A 15,840-nucleotide genomic window follows, 5' to 3' on the forward strand; every position below is an offset into this window, starting at 1 on the left:
ACAAGAGCCCTCAATTTTAAAATAAATAAATATCCGACCATGCTTTATTCACTATTTGATTATAGATTAGCAGTAAATAATACATGAATTGGTGACTGAAAGACAAAATAGTGATTGCTACTTCAAAAACAAATGCCTTACTATGGACAGCTTTTATCTGTATCAAACCCTTGACACTCACCGAACTTACATTGAGAAATTAAGTTGATATTAAGTTCTTTAAACAGTTTTTTTCTCTATGGAGAGAGTTTACTCTGTAACACTTTTGACAGACGATAAAACTCTTGTAAGAAATGCACCACAGAGGGTTAAAAATACTAAGAACAGTGTACGCTCTATGCGACAGCTGTCAAAAAATGCTATCTGCAAAAAATAACCCCAATGTGACGCTGCTAAATAACCTACTACCTGCACCATTCACAATATCGTGAAAACATTACAGATAGCTCATCAGTTCTAGAAAAACTAGAACACCTACATATCTTTGTTCCGGTTACACACGGTTTTTTATCTTATGTATAAATTATCATGCTGGCAAGATTCTCCGTATTAACTGAAAGCAGCTTACAATAGTTAGTATCTACTATGTACAATTTTTCTCCTGTAGGAAACTGTTTCTGTAGAACTAGAAAAGTTGTCTGAAGCATAATGAACAAAAGTCAACTGTCACCTGCACACAGTTACTCTTGAATAAACAAAAAAAAAACTATAATTTTTTTAGCACCTCTACACAGCTATGGCGCACTAAGAGGACATGTATTTTGTAAACACTTAACACATTACCTGAATCAAAGCTGTAAAATTTTTTGTAGAAAAGTAATATAACAGCTACCCACCACTATGTTAACTATAAAACAAACTAGCACACTCTTTGGATGACAGCATCAAAGCATTAGTGCTGTCAGTGAGAATTCACCTAACTATAATGTTATTTTAACCTTTGATTTTTTTATATCCTACTGCTTGTCACCAGTCGGTTTTTATAGTTAGGATCTAGTTTCCATAGAGAAAGCTTTTTTTGTTTTGCTAATAACTTTAGCACCGTTTGACGAATCTTCACGACATTTTGCTAGCTAGTTTGCCACTCACTTTAGCTTCTGCCTGGAAGGTTTCAGGGTGATTCTTCAAGTAGGGGCCGAGAAAAAGGGGGGGGGGGCAAAATGCATATTTTCCCCTTGCTGTTTCCAATAGGGATTATGTACATGACTACAGCCCACGCCGCTGAACAGAATTAAACCAAATTTAGCAGAAAGCTAGATCTTGGTCCAAAAAGTTCTCTCTTTGTGATTTGGTGTACATCTGTTCATTAGTGTTAAGAGTTATTAAATAAAAAAGATTTGTGTATATCTAGAGAAGTGTATCCACCGCAGTGGATCCACTGATCCATGTGCTGACAGAAATGCTGTGGTTGGCTGGCCGCAACCTGAGAGGAAGTCTGCAGCCGCCATTTTGTCTATCGGCACTCAGTGCGGAGGGGGGAAGAAAGATAAAATAAGATATAAGGAATCAGGATAGAGGTATCCTGACCTCGTATGACTGATGGAGAGGTCTGTGAGGGACCCCTCATGGGAGAGAAAACGCCCCAAAACGTTTATTTTTTGGGTGCACAAGTATCTGGGTATCCTTCATGGCACTCAACACTCCCTCTGTGTGAATGCAGACCCCAATTAAAAAAAAATAAATACACCCACTCACTGACTTGTACACCCACTCACACACCCATACAGCAACTCACACACCCACTCACAGACCCACAAAACCACTACCACACCCAGTTACAGCCCCTTACAGCAACCCACACACCCAATTACATACCCGCTCACACACTCACTGAGATACCCACACAACCTCACACACCAACTCACAGACCCACAGAGCCACTCACACACTGACTTATGCATTCACCGACCCACTTACAAATCCTAGCAACCACAAGTCACACACCCATAGAGCCACTCACCCACTCACAGACCCACAGGATGGGGTTGACTGCACGCAGGGGGTTGGCTCCTCTGTGGCACTAAGCGCGGCCATTATGTGAATCCCCAACGGCTCAGCAGATTCAGAGCCAATTAAAAAAAAAATACAACCACTCACAGAGCCACACACCCACGCTTACTGCCACACATACACTCGCTCACAGACCCACAAAACCACTACCTCTCCCTGTCACCCGACAGTTAGATTAACGTATGGTAATTAAATATTACTTTATGTTAAAAAATACCGTAGAAATTTGCTTAAAAAACAAAGGTTACAGGGACATTGTTGTTAAAAAAAAAATAGAATTAAGAAAATGTTGAAAATTCACACAAAAAACAAAGGTTACTGGGACGTTATAGTTAGGTTAAGATTTCATACTCGCACAACCATAGAAATTCAGCTGTTCTAGGTATATCTCAAGAAACAAGAACTCGTGCCCTAAGGTAACTATAAGTTGCGTCCTCACAATGTACTGCTAATTATCCCACATATTACATCAGTCCTGACATCTTCTATGACATCATTAATAACATTACTGCAACATTTGCAATAAAATTATTGCTGAGAAAACTGTGCATGGCAGGGCGGGGTGAGTTATAGTTTCTTGAGATAAGTATAACTATAACTGCTGAATTGTGTGTAAGATATGAACCTAAGTATAACGTCCCTGTAACCTTTGGTTTTTTAGTGAATGTCTTAGGTTTTTTAATTCTGTTTGCTAACTATAACATCCTTGTAATCTCATCCGCTGTATTTTCGGTTCCTGTGGCCACCTGATGTTCGAGAGAATAAAGGGCATGAATTTGCACACCTGTAGTGTTCATCATTGCACCATCCTCTATTGGAGAAATGCTCAGTCTCTCTACGTCTCTGAACTGCACAAAAAAAACCAAGCTAAGTGTATGAAACGGAAGGCATTGTTGAACATAACTGTCAATATGTTATTTATTGCTATAACTGCATTGTAAGGAGCCATGCAAGCTGGACACATGATAGAACTGGATCACCATTATGCATTTTGCCACTGTGTATGTCGGTTGCTTTGGAAACAAATGATGAAGATGAGACTCCCCCACTTTGCTCTAGGAAACAGCAGAGGTTGTAGCACCTGGGGATAGTGTCTAATCTTGATTTTGTATTTTTATATTGTTTTTATTTTATTTATACATCTTGAACAGTGCCATAGGAAGTATGCCTCAAGACGCCTGCAAACAAAACAGTAACCCAAGACAGTTGTATACTGCAGAAATATACATCTTAACATATAACAGTATAATTGCTCAAAAAATTCAATAATAAAATTGAGACCCACACCAGAATATCACTACTGGATGAATATTTTCTAAGGATGCAGAGTTAAAATGTGATGTTTAAAACAGGCAGTTAAATGAAATAGGGTCTGATGTACAAAGACATTTTGCAGTCCCAAACCTGGCGATTTGTAAAATCACAGGGTTTGCTACCACAAAATAGCTTTTTGCTATCTGCTAAACTCCTGGTGTGTGATTAAATAAAGCCTTTCTGAATCGCTAAATGGGTTGAATGACTCATTCCGGATTCTAATTAGGAAGAGACTTAAAACTGGCTTTCCTTCTTTGTTGCTAATCACAGCGAGGTGTATCGGTGGATTGTGACCACATTTACAGTCACAAACCATTGAAAAATTAATGACTCTTCAGAGGAGATGGTAAGTGACCACTTCCTTCTCCCGTTGCATAGTGTGTTCCGAAAGGGAAAACATATTTTTTTTTAAATAAGCACTGGATCCTTTAAAGAACACAGGCTGCTTTCGAAAAAGGGTTCCCATCTGTGAATGAAAACGCATGCAGGGTGGCCTGCTGTTTCTTTTGGCAATCCTTCCTCTGTTTGTAACCAGTCACTGGAGGTCACAAATACCACTCTGGCTCTGCAAGCCCCCCAGAGACAGGGGAATCTCCCATCAATTGGTCAGCCCTCAAAGACAATCCAAGCTCATTGGTGTTACAGGTCGTCAACTCGGTTGTGGTCTCACCGATGCACAAGCTTTCGCCAATAGTTAGCACTCTCTCTCTTGGCAGATTGCCATCAAGAGTATGGCTCCCTTGATCAGTTCCCTGCCCGCACAATGGACCTACAGCCCTTCTAGTGGGGCTTTTAATGGTAGCTCTCAAACAGAGTTTAGTGAGAGGGAGCTTAATGACCAATCGCTCCTGGATCTATCTTGCCCACAAACTGAATCCGTGGGAGTTGTCGACATTCATTGTAATTCTGTGACCAATTTTACAGTCACTACTAGTGGCCCTGTGTGGTCTCAACTTCTTCAAACTTTGCAATCTACTGTTTTGGCCTCGAATTATCACTCTGACGAGCTGGATGTGCAAGTCGACTTGTTGAACACGTTAATCACTTATGTAGTGGGTATTGACCACAAATTAGAACATTTAAATCAGCTAATCATCAGAGCGCTAACAAGCTCCAACTTAGTTCAAGCAGCCTGTTGTTGCTCTCCGATCATAGAAAGCTTGTTATCTCTTCCAATTTGTTAAGCTGAGTCCTAGCCGAAATCAAGAGATTTTCATCTTGCTCAAAACATTGGATGATTCTTTTTTTCCCATCAAAGAGCTCATCAATCATTAATCCGAACGAGCTCGTTTCTGCTGGAGTCCTCGAGCAAGGCTCTTTGGTCAGTCCAGTTCATCAGATGATCTGTTCACCTGGAACTGAATCTACAGATCTATTGCCCCCTTCCCACTTTTATTCTGTGCCACAAGCTGATTTTTTTTAAACCATCTCCTCCAGGAGAAGACCTTGATGTTCAGCACTTATTAAGTAGGAGGGGAAAAAAAGGCTTCGTAAACAACTGAAAAAAAAGCGGAGCCTACCCCCTCCTGGGTCTGCAAACAAAGGTCAACAATTGGCCCAACATGACATGCGGCAGTCGTAGGAGGTGACAAATCCGACCTCGCTAACTAATTGTTTATGGACAAACAGGGTGGTCTCCCCCGCCTAGTGAGCCTGTGCACAATCCACCAAACAGCGTCACCACCAAAGGAGATGGAACTTCTCCTATATCATTTTTGGCTCTGTCGAGAAAGGCAAAGCTAACATTTTTGTTGCTCCTACTGTTACAAGCCTGGGGGAGATGGCGCTGTCGGCATTACAGTAACATCATCAAACCCTATGGTAAATAACGAGCTGTGATGTCATGGGTCTGAGAGCCCCCACCTTTCCTGGGATGCCCTCTGAGGGTCAAGGAAGCTAGCCCCTTTCATTGTTACCACGTCATCAAGAATCTTCTACCGACTTCTTGGTGACGGGGCTTGAGATTCCTATGGGCCCGCTAGCGCGGTGGACCAGTTTCACCCAAGGCCACTATTGTGTTTCCCAATGGCCTCATCTGAGTATAGCACTGCCAAACTACTTTTTATACCGAAATATCACTCAAGGGGTGCCTATGACATCCTGAACAGAGGGAACATTTTAACACTTTTTAAAGACCTCTCAATGCTGAGTGGCATTGGATTTGGTTATATCGTCTCCATGGAATTTCTTCCCCAAATGGGTTCACAGACAGGGGAAACTACCTTGGTATCACTGACTTCAGTTACTGTAGCGCAGTCTATCCTCGCTAGAAAAGATATATTTAATTTCTAGGGCATTATGATAGCTCTCAATAAGAATCCTGGTTGTCCTGTGTTATTATCTGAACCTTTCAGTCCAAAAGCTATCCCTGTGTTGAAGCCATTCTCAATCCTAAAAGGTGCTCAGGGTAGCACCCCTATCCTTAATGGCACAGGAAGGACTGGTGTCGGCAACCAGCTGGGGGCTAAATGGGACTGGCTGCCTTCTGCTCTTCTGCATGGGCGACCTGAATAACCCCTGCGGGCAGTGTCCTCCGTGTCAAAGTCTGAACATTTGTCTTTATGTTCTTGGAATATCAGTGGGGTTGCTCAAAAGTTTGAATCGGCCTACCTAGTGTCTATTTTAATCTGTTATGAAACAATTACCTTGCAGGAAACGGGCTGAAGTCAGTTGCCCGCTGCCATGGTTTCTGGAAGTCTGGAAATCCGCCCATAGAGAGAGTAAAAGCAGCCATGCTAGGAGGGGGGCTATCCATCTTTGTTGCTGTCAAATTAAAAGGTTGGATTACGGCACTGGTTTAGGAAGAAAATTGGGTCCAGGGGATTATGATTAGTAATTGGAGTTTGCAGCAAACCCTCATTGTGATAAATGTTTCTATTGCTCCAAGTACAAAGGAAAAAAGAGGGAAGCTGTTCCGTCTAATGCAGATCTTGGGTGACTTAGCTGGGGAACATCCCTATGCTAATTATTTGGTAACTCGGGATTTTAACACAAATTTGTTCCAGGATAGCTCTGAAACCCTCTGAAGGCCCTGATCTTTGTAATTACCAGTTAGTCTCTAAACAGCTGAGACCCAGGGATTTTCCTCACAGCTCCCTGCTCCCTGGAAGAGTATGTGGTCATGCACTTAAATAGTATGGCCTTCAAAGTTCTGAATAGACTTCTGCAACAAGACAGCCCCTAAATGTTGGATGATATCTGATGGGCGAAATTACTCCTACTTGGATTATACTATTTGTAATATGGAATTGTTCTCCTTTATTGAAATGTTTTTGATTTCTACCCGGTATGAGAGTGATCATGCCCCCAGACTGTAACTATAAAATATAGTTTTCATCATCATGCTAAGGCCTGGGCCGTGGGAGGCAGTGTATGCTTCGAATCCTTAAAACGTATAAAATGGCATCCTTCTTCTAGTGTTGCAGCAACGGCTGAGTCCGTTAGCTTTTTTTATTCTGATGCGGCAGGCTGTGTTTCCCCAATTAAGTTATGAGACAAATTTATCTCCTTCTTATGCTCAAGGTTCCATCAACCTGTGCAAAATTCTATTTCACTTTCGCACTTCATCACTTCAAGGGAAACCCAGAACTTAAAGAAAGCTCACAATAAAGCTGCTAGGGCAATCAGGAAGAGTCCTGACTCTAGGGCACTACTAAACAAGTTTAAGGAACTACAGAAAGCCTGTAGGAAGGCTGTTTGTTAAGAAAATCAGAGATGTTACAACTTGTTTTGAGTAAAACTTATAAGTGCCAGCAAGGACTCGAACTCAAGACTATTTTGGCTTTTTATCAATAATCTTACAAAGATCCAGCGGGGGCTTCGCACTGTTAATATTTCAGAAGGTAATTGGACTGCCTTTTTGGTCAGACACTTCTCTTCTCTGTAAGTGTATCCGATGGAAATTAGATGGGTGTGGGGGTGCATCCCTCTACAGCAGCTCTGGTCAATCCTCAGCCCGTAGTGTCCTTGCCCCACCCCCACTCTGAAGTTATGATTTATTTTCCCCAACCTGTCTCTGTCACATTATTTCTAAGGCAAAACGGGACGGAGCTCTGGGTCCCAATGGTCTTCCGCAAATGCTTAAACAGGATATTCCCTTTTGGGCAGACCACTTTGCGTATCTTTTTGATTACTGTGCCTTGTGCTAAAAAGTTCCTTAGTCCTGGCATGGTGCCATAATTCACCCAGTACATAAAGGTGGCTCAAGCTCTGCTCCAGCCAACCTTAGGCTGATAGCTTTGCTTGACAATGAGGCTAAGTTGTATGCCAGTCATCTGCTAGAAGAACTTCGATCTCGGGCAGAGTCGAAATGCCTAATTCCTATTTCCCAAACTGGGTTTTCTGCTGTATCGGGTACATCAACAAACGTATTAGCCCTATCTATTTTGATGGACAAGGCAAACCTCTCAGGATCTGTGCTGCATTGCTGTTTTGTTTACTTTAAGGTAGCTTTTGATTCAGATTCCTAGGATTTCCCTGTGGGTCAAACTACAGAACTGCGGAATTCCATCTGTGCTCCTGGGAGCCATTATAGAATTATACACAGACAGACATCTGGGTCCGCATTAAACTAGGATATGGCCATTCCCTTTCCAGGAAAATACCCACCTTTCATGGTGTGAAGCAGGGTTGCATGCTTGCCCCTTTGCTTTTTAATCTGTTAATTGCAGCCCTGTCACCTGCTTGTGATGCTGTTAACTCTCACCCCTCGCCCCCCTAAGATTGGTGGACTTCGGTTTAGCCATTTGTTCTGTGCTGATGATTTGGCAATGTTAAGCCTTACCAGGGTTGGCCTTCAACGGGTGCTCAACTAATTTGCATTTTATACAGCTGTGAACCATTTGGAAGTACACCTGCTTAAAACAAAAGTGGTCTCCTTTGGCAGGAAAATACATCTGGAAATCAGCTGGTACTATAAGAGCAGTAAACTTGTGTCAGATCAGTCTTATAAATATTTAGGGGTGCACCTTGACACCAGTTAGGCACAGAAAGGAGATTGAAGTTAAAGCTGTGGTTCTGCAGGCGGCCTTCTCTAAATTATTGAAAACCCTAACCTGCTCCCACTAATGGAAATCATGAGAGCAAAGATTACTTCCTCACTGTCTTATGGTCAGGAAGTTACGTTGGGCAGAGGTTCATGTTTGTTAAACAGGTTGGTTATCAAGATTTATAAGAGGGTCTTTCATCTACTGCAATCTGCATTCCCTGTGCAGGTGCAGTTGGAATTTGGGCTTTTAGATCAGCGGGCACTAGGTGCAGATGCTTTCTTGAAACTTTGTCACAAGTTACACCAGGCTAAGGCAGGTAGCTTGGGGTCAGTTCTATGGCTTGAAATTAGTGTGACTGAAGCGAAAGGGTCCCACCATTGTTTTTTGGCTGATTGTAAACAGCTACTGAGAGCTGAGAATCTCTGGGCCAACAATCCTTCTCAACCCCTTTATAAACTGGGCATTAAAAAGAGTATTCAGCTCTGGTTCTACCATTCTGATTGAGCTCTCCTTGCCAAACGTAAGCATGCCTGGGCGGTTATTAATTCATTTCAGCCAGGTACCCAGCTGGCTACCTTTCCTGCTCTTATTGCATTAATTTGAAAGATAAATTCATGGCTTTAAGGATGGCCGATTGGGCCTTTTTGAAGCATTTACCCACATGGCGGTCAATCCCAGGGGAGGGTGTCTTGTGTAGGGGCTGTGGCAGCTGCGAAGAATCCTTTGAACATGTGGTCTGTCTGTGTCCATCCCTGCTCAAGGAGCGCAGATCCCTGCTGCGGAATAAGTGGAACGAATTGGGGGTCCACTCCTGCTGGCAGGCTGTTATTAGGTCTTTGGATCCTGTGAACACAATGCTGAACATTCTGTTGATTAAATTCATTAAGGCTGCTCAGGCCAAGTTCATCAGGGGCACTGCAAGCAGTGATTAATAGTGTACGGAAACCATCTTCCGCTCTTGCTCCTTCGGGTTCTGAATTAACTTTGTACAGCCATTGAGTTTTAACCTTACACTATGGCTTTTTATATTTGTTGGCCGTCAACCTATGGTCGAACAACCAATGCACGTAAGCACTTTAAGGGCCCTGACAATCGTTGGTTTTATGTTCATTATTTATTAGGTGGGTGTATGGCCTGCTGGGAGGCCTGGAAATAATCTTAATTACAATGATGTGCAATGTCATACTTTCTCAGTTGGATCCCCTGATATTATGGGAATGTCCTTACATTGATGATAGTATATACAAACTAATTATTTTTTCACATATTTATTGTCTGATTTTAACAATGCGTTTTACCAGCAGCCTGGGGTTTTCAGTTTGTGCACTGTATCATTTGATTGCTCTTGTTGGGGTCCGGGGCCGCCCCCCCCCCGGAACCCCAGACCCCAACACAGCCGCCACCAACCTGCATCACTGGATAGAAGACTGCGCCAACACCCTCGCACGGCTCAAAAAACACCCAAACACCCCCCACAGAATCAAGGCCAGCTGGTTCACCCCAGATCTACAGGAAACCAAACAGCTATGTCGCCGAATGGAATAAACCTGGCACCGTGACCCTACCAACTCCGACCACATTGCCTTCAAAGAGGCCCTACGCAAGCATCACCAACTGATCCGCTCCACCAAAAGGACCCACTTCAAAAAACGCATTGACTCCAACGCTCACAACAGCAAAGAGCTCTTCGGCATCATCAAAGAGCTCTCCACCCCCAGGGCCTGCTCCAACGAACCCCCGCCATCACAGGAGCTTTGCAACTCACTCGCAACCCGCTTCCATCCAAAGATAGAAGAAATCCACAACAGCTTCAACCCCCAGACCCACCAGCTAACTACAAACACCTACGAACCCAACGCTCCAAGCAACACCCACTTCCTCCACACCTGGACCCCTGTCAACATAGAAGACACCGCCAACGCCATGGCCTCCATCCACTCCAGATCACCATCGGACCCCTGCCCACACCATATCTTCAACAAAGCTAACCTCATCATCGCTCCCCATCTCTGCAACACCATCAACAGCTCCTTCGAGTCAGCCACCTTCCCAGAGAGATGGAAGCACGCAGAAATCAACGCCCTGCCAAAGAAACCAAAGGCAGACCCGAACGACCCCAAGAACTACCGACCAATCTCCCTCCTCTCCTTCCCAGCCAAGGTCTTCGAAAAAATTGTGAACAATCAATTATCCTGGTTCTTGGAAGACAGCAAGGCACTTGACACCTCCCAATCCGGATTCCGCAAAAACCACAGCACCAAGGCCGCACTCATTGCTGCCATAGATGACATCAGGACCATGCTCGACAAAGGAGAAACAGCAGCACTCATCCTCCTGGACCTCTCCGCAACATTCAACACAGTATGTCATCACACTCTCCGCACACGCCTCCACAACGCTGGAATCCGCAACAAAGCACTGGACTGGATCTCGTCATTTCTCACAGGCAGAACCCAGAGAGCCCGCCTCCCGCCGTTCCTGTCAGAAGCCTCCAGAATCACCTGTGGCGTCCCCCAAGGATCTTCGCTCAGCCCCACACTCTTCAATGTTTACATGGCCCCCCCTCGCCAACATCCCACGAACATACCACATCAACATAGTCTCCTACGTGGACGACACTCAGCTCATCATCTCCCTCACGAAAGACCCTACAACTGCAAAGGACAACCTCCACAACAAACTTCACGCCATCGCCAGCTGGATGGAATCAAGCCACCTCAAGTTAAACACAGACAAGACAGAAATACTCCTCTTTGGCACCAACCCCTCAGCTTGGCACGACTCCTGGTGGCCCACCTCCCTAAGATCCGCACCCTCATCCACCAACCACGCATGCAACCTGGGCTTCATATTGGATTCCACACTCAGCATGACTCAGCAGGTCAACGCCATCTCCTCTTCCTGCTACAACACCCTCCGCTTGCTCTGCAAAATCTTCAAGTGGATTCTTGTCGAAACCAGGAAAACCGTCACCCACGCCTTGGTCAGCAGCCGATTGGACTACGGAAACGCCCTATATGCAGGAATAACAAACAAACTCCAAACAAAGCTGCAAAGAATTCAGAACGCGTCCTCCCGCCTCATTCTAGACGTCCCACATCGCAACCACATCTCACCCCACCTCAGAGACCTACACTGGCTGCCAGTATCAAAGAGGATCACCTTCAAAATGCTCGTCCACGCACACAAGGCCCTACACAACACAGGTCCTGCCTACCTCAACGACAAACTCACCTTTCACACCCCCACCCGCTATCTTCGCTCTGCCAACCTCGCCCATGTCCCCCGCATCCGTCGCACCACCGCTGGGGGAAGAGCCTTCTCTCACCTAGCCGCCAAGACCTGGAACTCCCTACCGCTCCACCTCCGCCTGACCCAAGACCTCCTATCTTACAGGAAACGCCTCAAGACTTGGCTTTTCAACCAGTAGCTCTTCCAGCCCCCCAGCGCCTTAAGACCCTATCAGGTGAGTAGTGTGATCTGTAAATCCCTGATTGATTGATTGATTGCTCTTGGTTTTAAATTGTAATTGATTTTAATATCTGTACAATAAATATGCAATTTAAGGTGGGAGCTTACTCCTGACATATTAGCACCGGTCCTCCTCAGTGCATTATGGATTATGTAGTGCATTCTAGTATTAGTACTCACTGGTACAGTTGAATGTCATCAAATATTAGCATAGCTTGTGCTGGAGATGAAGTCCAGAGTAGGCCGCAATGACAATACGCAACCCTAGCACTCGGCAGCTCAAGTGGTGCTCTCCTAAGGAAAATGTTGGGCCTCTGAAGGTATTGCTGTTGGTTCTGGGTGCTCAATCTAGAACCTTTATCATGTTAAAAGAGGCATTTCTGTGCCCCATTAGGTTGTAGTAAGTCTATTTTTGTTATTTTCACTTCTCTCCCTTGTTATTAGCACCTAAGATTTCTTATATGAGGATTCTATAGTGCATCTCTGAACTTGTTCCATTGTGATGTGTGTTATATTGTTATTCTGATGTTTTTTGCAGCATACGGTTTAATCGGTTTCCTGAAGAACATTTTCACGATGTATGGATGTATCAGGAGGTGTGCCTCTTTCGTGTAAATGTAAGTATTTTGTCATATTTTGTTCAGCAGTTGTTGCGGAAGCTCTCCTTGCCAGTTTTTCAGATAGCTGTAACTGGATTTCGGCTGAAGGTGGAGCCATTCTTGAATGATATTTTATTGGTTTGCCACAACAGGAGTGTCATTCATTAAGTCATGTTTCAGAATTTCCTCTTTTACAGATTACTCCAACTAATGTTTATAACTGTTAACACCCAGGGCTTGCTTGTGTTTTCATGCGCTTTTGTCCCATGCACAAACCTTTTGCTTACATATGCAAAAGGAGGCAATTCATAGAGTTGGTGCAGTTGTTTGGTATCAGAATCGTGGACACACTGCTAGGAACCAAAAAATAAGAGATGCTTTGGGCATCAACAAAAAAACGAAGACAATTAGTCAACCAAAGACACACTTGGTCCACTAAGGAAATATTCAAGGACACCAGTTGAACAGAAAACTATTGGCAATGAGCAGTGGGTACTCCAATGCCATTGTTAAAAGACACACGAAGGCACTACAATGACTAGCTCAATGGCTGGCAGGCACAAACCTGGCAGAGATAGTTGAGCTGGGAGTATCTAAGCAGAAGGGAGCACTGATGGCAAAGTTGGTGGGGTAAAGCTGAAACTTACATGGTCACCCAAACGCCACACTATTGTATTTTGCTTCTAGAAAGTGCTAACTAATAAAAGACAAAAGTACCATTAACTGGACTACCCCTGTCAAGAGTGGGTTTCCTCACAGCAAGATGACTGCGAGAGTGCCGGGCAATTCGTATAGAGACCATGGTACATGGGTGACTGGTACTCTATTGGGGCTCTTCGAAGCCTAAGTGCAGTGGTCGACGAAGATAGTCTTCCAGGGGCTCAATTTCTGATGTATGGTACAATAGTGCAATCCTTCCAACACTCATAGTGCAGCGTTTCACTATACCTGCAGCCCCACAAGCTCTTACTTGCTGAAGTTCGGTAATGGGTGTAAGTTGGTCTCCTGGCTCTACAAAACAACTCTTGAGATGGTATCTGATAGTCAACCAATTTTACAGATTAGGTGAGAAGAAGCAATTAGTAGGCATTTTGAGGGCTAGAGTGGGAATAAGTGTTAGAACAGGTAAAAATTATTTGCATAACTATTAGAGGCGCTCCTACTGGTTGGATGTGGTGAGGCCCCAGCCAGGCAGAATCTCATTACTCCCGTCAGAGGTGTGTGATTACACTCACTGTATAATCCGCGCTTACCCTTGGGATGCTTGGCACAGAGCAGTCAGGCTTATCGTAGAGGCAATGTGTAAAGCAGTGGCACAGCACGTCCCCACCACAACCATGCTGAGCGGCACATATGAGACTTCACACAGTGTAGGTATATAAAAATTGTACTCAACATACACATTGTCAGCACAGCATGAGTATCATGGAAATCTGCGCATAAATCACTTTTAACAATATAATTCACAATATTCGTCCCAACTGTGTGTAACACCAACAACAGAATGTACAAGTGAGAAAGCACTATGTTCCCTCCCCGCACCCTCATGTGGTGTCAAACATTGACAGCACAGGACCTACCCTAGTGTTTACCAACTTTGATGTAACAGCTAAATTTAGGGTGCACCCCAGTTCCCAATGATAGCAGCAACATGTAAATACGAGGGTTGTACACTTCCACATAGCACTGCAGCCTGGGCCGCACTACTACATCTTATTGCCAACCCTAGAAATTCCCTGACAGATGAACATGACCAGCAACACCATGGTGCTGCCCTCGCATTCACCCGCATTCACACCCGCACATCCACTGTGCACCGTCACTGGGATCAGTCAGCTTATGCACATGTACACTCGTACGCACGCACTTCTGGCACCCTAATGCAGTGCCCTGATATCCAGCTAGTGGATGCCACTTTGTTTCCAGGTATCCTAGGTCCCAAACTGCCCTTCACCCACCAACCAGCTTCAGCTATCCCACATCGCCACAAACCATAGATTGCACCTACTTTCCCCCTGGATACTAGGCCGCTCACGGCCCTCGTCACACTACACAGGACCCTGGGGACAAGATTGGAGGAGGAAGAAAAGAGAGATGATCTGGCAACAATTAGCAAGTAGATGGTTAGTCATTCAGAGGTCTGCAACACACAGGGGGAGAGTCACTGGGGCCAACTTTAGCCCCCGTGGAGCCCAGCCCTGCCAGAGAGACATTGTAACAAAATAGTTACCAGTTTTGGCTCTTCCGGAATGGAGGTGCACCGTTTGGGCGTGTTGACTTGAGTGGCCATTTGACAAATCCGGTTGCACACAACGAGCCACTAGGTCTTCACCCCCTTTACAAGGAGACGCTGCATCTGGTGATTGAAAACTTGAATTGCACCAGTTGGTTACGCTTCCACGTCAAAAGTGCTCAGTAATGTACCTCCTCTAAAATGAGGCACAGCGTCAGGGCCCCTATCACCTGAATCGATCCTAACCATATGATCACTCCAAAGACAATTCCCAATGTGGTATCTCCTCAGGAGGAGGCACTAGTCTGGGGCGTGATAACTTGAACTGCACCAAACACTCCCGGATGTTTCCACGAAGAACATAAATCCCTCTCGTTCTGGAATGGGGCAAAACGTCTAGTGCTCAATGACTTGAGTCGGTCTAGACCCTCTGGTCGCACACTGAACTTCATTTCAGTACCTTCCAGGAATGAGGGTGTGCAATGCCTATAGTAGCACCAGACTCCCCAGCCATACACTTTGGTGCAAGTTCAGCCATACCATACAAAGCAGTGTATAGCACAGCTCCGGTTGCACCCCCATATCCGAGGGTTGCAACCTATGAATGGGGCATAGAACGCAATGCGTGTGCAGCCAAGGACCACATAAGAGAAATGCAACTCACTCAACAACAGCGGGCCACGCGGGTTCACTCAACAGGTGATCCCGCTCACACCACAAGACGTCTCGGCGTGCAGTGGTCCTCACGATGAAGGACCACTCGCCTAAAGTGCTGGCAGTACTTGCAGGCTGTGCACTAGGTAATTCCAGTCTACAGACACAATACTTCGTCCATACTCAGGCTGCCCCTGCCCGGTGGAGTCCAGCATACAATGTAGGCACAGAGAAAGGCCACGCCACCGAAGCCTTCGGACTCGAGCCGAAGCACAGGCTCCGAAACACCAACCCATCGAGTCGAAGCCTCGAAAATCGCTCTCGGAGCCAAGGCCGACATCCACTCCCGGCCTTTCAATCACGAGAAAACCGGCTTCAGAGCCGAAAAGACCCAGCTACACAGAGAAACATGGACTTTTGAAACAACTTAAAGAAAGCCATAGATTTTCGGAGGAACTCACACAAATGGAGGACATTGATAAAAGGCAGGCCAGAATTCATATTCATAAAGACACTGGCAAGAATATAACTGTACCTCCTCTGAAGACTAAGAGGAAGCTGGTCTTTCAAG

At 44.9% G+C, this 15,840-nt stretch overlaps 1 protein-coding gene across 8 annotated transcripts in view; it reads left to right on the plus strand.

Moving 5' to 3' along the window:
• The window catches only part of STN1 (STN1 subunit of CST complex), a 426,801-nt gene that overhangs the window by 37,088 nt on the left and 373,873 nt on the right, over nt 1–15,840 (plus strand). For 3 of the 8 annotated variants that reach the window (XM_069239456.1, XM_069239459.1, XM_069239455.1), the window contains one exon: nt 12,322–12,400. The exons of the other annotated variants lie outside the window; for them this stretch is intronic. The gene's annotated coding sequence lies outside the window, so the exon portion shown is untranslated. The remainder of the gene's footprint in view (nt 1–12,321; nt 12,401–15,840) is intronic. 8 annotated transcript variants of the gene reach the window in all.

The sequence above is a fragment of the Pleurodeles waltl genome, chromosome 6 (assembly GCF_031143425.1).
Source record: "Pleurodeles waltl isolate 20211129_DDA chromosome 6, aPleWal1.hap1.20221129, whole genome shotgun sequence".
Lineage (NCBI taxonomy): Eukaryota > Metazoa > Chordata > Amphibia > Caudata > Salamandridae > Pleurodeles > Pleurodeles waltl.